Source organism: Lactuca saligna, chromosome 4 (genome assembly GCF_052625555.1).
Source record: "Lactuca saligna cultivar CGN05327 chromosome 4, ASM5262555v1, whole genome shotgun sequence".
NCBI lineage: Eukaryota > Viridiplantae > Streptophyta > Magnoliopsida > Asterales > Asteraceae > Lactuca > Lactuca saligna.
In genome coordinates, this window is record NC_136420.1 from 38,782,293 (window position 1) to 38,789,945 (window position 7,653).

At 32.4% G+C, this 7,653-nt stretch overlaps 1 pseudogene; it reads right to left on the bottom strand.

The window, feature by feature from the left end:
* Window positions 1-728: 728 nt before the first annotated feature.
* LOC145039499 (uncharacterized) lies at window positions 729-4,743 on the bottom strand (annotated as a pseudogene).
* Between the last annotated feature and the right edge of the window lie 2,910 nt (window positions 4,744-7,653).

The window sequence follows — 7,653 nt, forward strand, 5'->3', positions numbered from 1 at the left end:
ATTACCTAAAGGAATGCAAAATTGTTTCACAATTAACGCCACCTAGGACACCGCAGTTGAATGGTGTGGATGAAAGGCACAATCGAACCTTGTTGGACATGGTTCGTTCCATGATGAATCGAGCTTTGTTACCTATCTCATTATGGGGGTATGCCTTAGAGACTATCGCCCATATCCTTAATCTAGTCTCGACTTAGAAGGTTGCCAAAACACTTCACGAGATGTGGACAAGAAAAGCTCCCTCGTTGGCACATATCAAGGTTTAGGGTTGCGAGGATTTTGTAAGACGAGAGCCTCACGACAAGCTCTAACCTCGTAGTGAGTGGTGTATTTTCATCAGCTATCCTCAGAAGTCCTTTGGATATCTCTTCTATAGACCGAGTGATAAAGTGTCTTCGTTGCAAGGACGGGAGTTTTCTGAGAGTGAGAACTTATATGCCAAGAGGACAGTGGGACACAAATTGATCTTGAAGAACTTCAAGAATCAAGAAAAGAAGGAACCTCTAACACTGGCACTCAACCCGAGGAAGAAACTCATGTTGAACCGATTAACGAGTCCTTACCTCTTAGATGTTCCAGTAGACTTAGTGCTCCACCTATGTTGTATGGTTTTCATATAACAAGTGAAGGTGATACGTTTATTAGTGATAGTACACTAATAAATTTGGATGAACCTAACAACTACAAGGAAGCTATAGCAGGCCCAGAGTCTGCAAAATGAAAAGAGGCTATGGACAATGAGATTCAGTCCATGTATGAAAACCATAGAAGGAACCAACCTACAGGGGCAAAACGGGAAATACATTAATAATACCCATTTTCACAAAAAGACAGATGATTGATAATTATTGCCAATAATACCTTCTCCACTATTAATGTAAGCTTAAAAGTCAAATATAGCTCTGTGATCAAAGAAGAAAACAAGCTCCCGTATTCTTTGTACAAAAAGAATCTATACCAAATTGGAGCAGGTAAAAACGCACGATATAATAGAAGGGTATATTCGACCAAAGTAAACATTTGACCCTAAAATACCAAAAATGCCATTAGAAAGTTTTAAAACTTAAATTGAAGTTATATTAAGTTACATGTCTATGAAAATTATGACCCCTGCCATTTTTATAGTACATAAGGAGTACTAACTTTGAAATCATTGCTGCTTGTCGCACCATTGTATCTAAAGGCAATAAATTTTCATAAAGAATCATCAGATACTCATTTTACACATCATATAATCTTTATTAAAGATGCAATAATGAGATAAATTTCATAAAATTTACGATTATTATGAAAATGGCATGCCAGAATGGTGGGATTGCTTTTGAGGGGTTAACGATGGAGAACTAAGATCATCGTTTTGATACCACCAGTATACTCCAATTACATGAAGTGTAAAGATTATACTATAGCTTATGAGAACAGACAGTTTTCTCTCCCTTTGTAAAATTCATCAATTATTAAGCAATTATTAAGCTTAATGGGTGTGTTATAAATTATAATCATTTAGTATTAGTGGTATTCATACCTTTAAAGTTGTTTGTTTTCGAAGAATGTCATTTGACTTGTACATGAAAGCAGTTACATAGATTGTTACAAAGAAACCTAAAATCAATCATGAATGAGTAATCAACAATGGTATTTGGAAAATAATAGATAATTAAAGTAGAAAGTATATGGTTAGTTTCAGCTTTGAGTACCTTGCAAGTGTTGACGAATGAACACGACAATTAAGAGTAAGGATAACAGAAGAATCTGCTCAATCCACCTCGAAACTTGCTGCAAGTCATACATTTGTTGATTTGATGAATCATTGTTACTGTTAGCCTGTTACTATTACTCCCATTAGCTCCACTCCTGTCATCCATAATTATGATTCTTTGAAGAAATATACTATTCCAACATTTTTGTGTGTTAAGTTAATTATCATCATGATGCTAATCATCTTAGTATTATTAAAGTTATTTGTTGCCTAAGTTCCTTATATATTGTTTTCTCTTTGTTTCTTGTTCCATTTAACAAAGATAATATGTTAAATATTCATAAATTGAGTTTCACATAAATAATGAAGTAGACCTAGAAATAGATTAATATCCAAAATTTGACCAAATTCTCATCTCCAATCTTTCTTCGATGTGGTAATCCAAATGCAAATTTATACCAAAAACTATTAGTAATGCTTAGGAACCATGAAAAGTAAAAGAAAAAAACCTTTTGCTTAAAAAAAAGTGGAGGTGCCCCTCAACGTTTAAGATCAAAGAACCATGTTTGACTTCACGGTTAATATAGAAAGACATTTTGATTATATCCCTGGAACATGCAATCAACATAAAGACTTAGTTTATTTGAACTACAACATCCTAAAAACACACAAATAGTAACACAAACCCACGTTATTTAATAGTTTTGAAAGTAAATTTTGTGAGAAAAAAAGTTCTCACATGCATTTTATCAAGCGCATAGAGTGCACCATCAATCCATCATATTCAAGTTTTCTATTAGCACATCCTGTATGATATTATTTATTATGCTAGGTTAAGAAGAAAGAACTAAGTGATGGATCAAACTAATGCTCAAATTTAGAATCAAGAACAAACTAAATTAACACTAAAATATAAGAAGACCAGATTAAATAACAGACCTGGATAGACAACAAATTGTAGAAGAAGAGCAATATCGATGTCGAGGATGACACATTTGAGGCAGACGGAAAAGAGAATCATCAATTTGGGGGTAAATCGTAGATGGAGGTAGAAGCATACCATGAGTAACGATAAAGAAGGCAAGAAGAGATGGAAGCAACATTGTTTATAGTGGGGTTTGTTGCCAGTGGGTGGAAGACGAAGGGAATGCATCCAATGGTGGTGTCATCTAGGTTTTAGATCGAGAAAATGGGAAATATACAAAATCAGCATATCAGATATCTATTTACAAGCGGAGTATATTGTTGATTGATTACTGATTTTCAGCTCCAAAATTGGAGTGCAGGGACGAAGGAATAGACAAATTGAATTGTGCCGATTTTGCTGAGTGGTGAGTAGAAACGACGAAATGGGTATTTTCGGGAAATCACTTTGAAATTTGGGCGGGAAAAATCAATTTTGTGGGGCTAGGAGAATGTCACGTGGCAAAAATGTACTTCTTTATTAGATTATTTTTTTACCAATGAGCCTATGATTTTGTCAAAATAATTTCGTCGATCTAATTTGTCATCTCTATGTTTTAGATGTAACTAGCTTTAAACGTCGATGTTCATCCCCTTAATTTATCATCCATCTTTTTTTTTTTTTTTAATCTAAGTAGCTTCAAACAGAGAAAAATAAGAACCCAAATCTTCAAACATTTGAAGAAGATGATCATGATTATGGTTAGGGATGAGCATAGGCGGGTACCCGCCTCATTTTTCGAGAACCGGAACCGGCGGTTCCTGGAAAGTCAGAACCGGAACCGGAACCGCTTTAGGCAGTTCTTAAATGTTTGGAACCAGTCTCGGAACCGGCGGTTCCGGTTCTGGGAGTGGGTAACCCAATGACATTAATTTTGTTAACTTTTTTTCGATAAAACTGCAATTTAGTTAATCAATTTGGACCAAAAACGGACAAAATCAGACCAATATATTATAAATTGGTCTAAGTAACACACATATTTATATATATATATATATATATATATATATATATATATATATATATATATATATATATATATATATATATATATATATATAAAACGGTTCCGGCAGGTATCGAGCGGGTAGCGGTTTAAAAAAAATGAAAACCGGAACCGGAACCGCATAAGGCGGTTCCAGTTCCAAAACCGACAGTTCCGAGACGGTTCCGGTTCCAAAAGTGGATACCCGGTTCCGATGCTCATCCCTAATTATGGTGATGTTTGGCTACTCAAAAATGGAAATAAAAGCAAGTACCTATTACAAAATTTTATCATCCCGTTTGATAAAGAGAGGAAGGAACATGATTCTTCAAGATTGAGAATTCTTATGATATTTGAAATCATGAACATTAACAACCAATTTTCTCTCATGTTTTTGCAATAATCCCAAAAAACCGAAACTTAAAAGAGCGAAAAAATGCTCATCTATGATCTTAGAGATAGAATTCATGGACAAATACAAATGCAGATATTTGGGGCAAGTTTTTATTTTTTTGAAAATGTCCTATTTAAGAATCCCAATACAAAAACCCCATAACCAAGAATCTTGATAACCAAATCAGAATGATCAAAGAATCTGGGATCACCCAGATTTTTAGAACCCTTAACCACACCCAGTTTAGATTAAAAAACAACAACAGAAAAATGAATCACCGATAATCCAAATTCAAAGCTAGCAAATTCATAGCATTGATCACAATCAGCCCACAGTATTTACAATTCTGTACGAGAAGAACATGAGATTTTGTAAAGTAATTCAAACAAGAGCGTTTGAATTCATATGTGCGCTTACAGAAACAATATTTGAGGTGGAAGCTACAGAGGGTTGAGCTTGTGAGGGGAATCATCGGCGAACATTACAGGTTTGGTGAGCATGAGGGGACGATCTTTGGCTTCTTCATCATCGTCAAAATCGTCGTGAGAGGTGGCGAGATTGATGCAAGAACAGCGTTCCAGGGAGGCGAAGAACGCTGATGCGACGCTGCTTCCCAACCAAGTTGCCATCCGATCAATCTTGTCGCAAGATTTCACCCCGCAGTTGTTGTGTTCTATCACCGCCTGATGATTGGTTGCCATTTTTGATGTCTCAGGAATCAAACAATTTCTTGACCTAATTTCAGAATGATTTGATTTGGAATTGGGAGGGGAAATGGAAATTCCGAAGCGTCATTTTGTTTCTTGTTGTTGTATTTCCGTTCTGTTACGTAGATCCTTTGCTTCTGTAACGGACGTAATGACGTATTGCCTTAAATCTCCGTTCATTTTTGGGTTATTTGCAAAAACGACAATATTTGGTATTTTTCGAAATAAACAGATGATAATCCGCATTAAATATATTGCATAATAGTAACTATTAAAAAAATATGATTATTGATATTATTAAAATGTGTAAAATATATATTGAAATCGACAAATATCTATAATCGTTAAAGGAGCTGTTTGCAGACAATATTTTTTTAATTAGTTGAACGACATTACTCGTCGTATATGAATATCTTCAAAATCATAGATAATTACATTAGTGTAATTTGACGAAAGATTAATGTATAAAACATTAGAGACAAAACTTTTAATTTTTTTTTCTTGAGGAAGATTAATGGATAAAACATTAGAGACAAGACTTTTAACTTTTTTTTTCTTAGAGGAAGATGAATCCTCACTTGAATAAATCATTTTGTTGTGTTGCTTTAAAAGTTAAATATAAGTATACAAGCATATTGGTAAGTTTTTATTATTTTATATGAGTAAGTAATAATTATAATGAGCAACATTATTTAATAAATAAATGGTTGAAATATTTTTGGAGGGGAAAATTCAGGATTATTAAAAAAATTTATATAAGGAAATACAAATTTAGATTTGGTGAAATTATAGATGAAATTATTAACGACTATTATTTTGGAGGGACCTGGATTTTGTAATGTATAATACTATGACAAAATTCGAAAGAGAAAATCATAAGTATAGCCTAATTACTTAATTAGTTTGTTGAAAATATCTAAAAAAACCCAAATTACAAATATAGTCATGAAAATCGAAGAAGGATTAGTGTTTTTTTTAGTTTTTTTATTTTTATTTTTTTCGTATAAATACTCTCATCTATGACTAAAATCACAGTTGAACTAAGTTCATCTGCGATTTTCTCTCATCTCACTTGCAATTTTGCGTTTTTTTTTTTTGGCTACTAAATTGATAGAGTTTGACTACGAAACAACCTTATTATATATAAAATTTTGCAAACAATTATCACTTTAGTTGTTATTTCTTTATAAATTTGTTTAAAACCTCTTCAATAAAATGAATTCTCGAAAAAAAATGTTTGAAAAATGAAATTGTTCATAGTGCATCAAGAACGAGAGAGTTCTCTAACAAAAAGTTTGAAAAATGAAAGAAAAAAAATTACGTTTTTATACCCCTGAAAAAGAGAAAATCACAGATGGACGCAAAATCACAAATGGACAAGTAAAATCGCAAATGGACTGAGTCCGCGGTTTTGGTGGCTATTTTTGTAATTTGAGTTTTTTTTGTCTATTTTCACAAAGTAATTAAGGGATTATGATATTTTTGTAAATTTCTCAATTCAAATATGTATATTTGTTGTGTAAAATTATAAATTTTATTGTTACTATATAAAGATAATACAAAGTTGGTTGTTATGTTATACAAAAAAAATCACTTTGTTTAGTGTTAATGTTGCTTATAAAATTAATATATATATATATATATATATATATATATATATATATATATATATATATATATATATATATATATATATACTAGCAGTGTACCCGCGCAAAGCGGCGGGGCGTGTAAATTCTTTCGGTGATATGTTTCCTCTACAAAAATGTTATTTTACAAAAGAAAGTACATGTCGAAGACAAAATAATCAAACTATGGTGTTATTTGGTAGATGAAGTCATTTTTTGTTCCTGGACGGTGGGCTTTATAGCAGAGGAGGGAACAAAGAGGTATATGCGATTGGAAGGATATTTGAATCAACATGCTAAATTTAAGGATATCTAAAAGGGTTCAAAATTTGAATGAATCCGGGATTTGAGGGAACCATATCAAATTGTTGAGAAATATAAGGAGATTTGATGATAAATATTTGAATTCAAAATGTGGTTAAAATTTAATATTATTTTATTAATGGTTACTTGTACTATCAGCTTCATCATTTGGACGTCTTAAAAAAAATAATATTATTATAATCAATCTATTTTTAGAAATAGTTAGATTTCTTTTATAAGATAGTAAAGATATATATATATATATATATATATATATATATATATATATATATATATATAGAGAGAGAGAGAGATAGAGAGAGAGAGAGAGGTTCAAGTGTTCAAAGTAATTATTGTGTTATTATATGCATAAATGTGGACCAATCAAAATTAAATAAATAATTAAATAATTAAATAATTAAATAAGGGTAATTTAGTAATTTGATTAATAACGTCCAAAAATAATTCTTATAATCATGGTATTGACTTTTAACCTAATTCTTCAGGTTTATATCTAGAGTCGTTCCCCTCTTTATCTAAAAAACAAATCTTGTCCGGCATCTGAAACTCACAATTCACAAACCTAATCTATCTCGCTTTCGCACTCCTCTCGCACACATAAATTTGTCTCGCTCTCGTCTCTCGCACACTGCAGACAACACTCGTCTCTCTATCAATCACTGATAATCATGTTCGCACCAGCAATCGACAACACCTTCAATCGCCAATAAGCGGTTCGCCGGTTCGATAACATATAAATATACAAGCGCATGTATTTTTCTACTCAATCTGTTGTCGTTCGCTCATTTGTTACTCACATGCATATACATATATATGCGTTAAACGAACACTGTTTTCTGAATTGGTTTTGAAGGTAACTTTGCGCTTTGGTGTTTGTAGTTTCTTAGTTTCTGTAAATATGTTTCCTTTCTTTGTTAGTTTGCGCCGAAAGCATGCATGTGACATCCCCTAT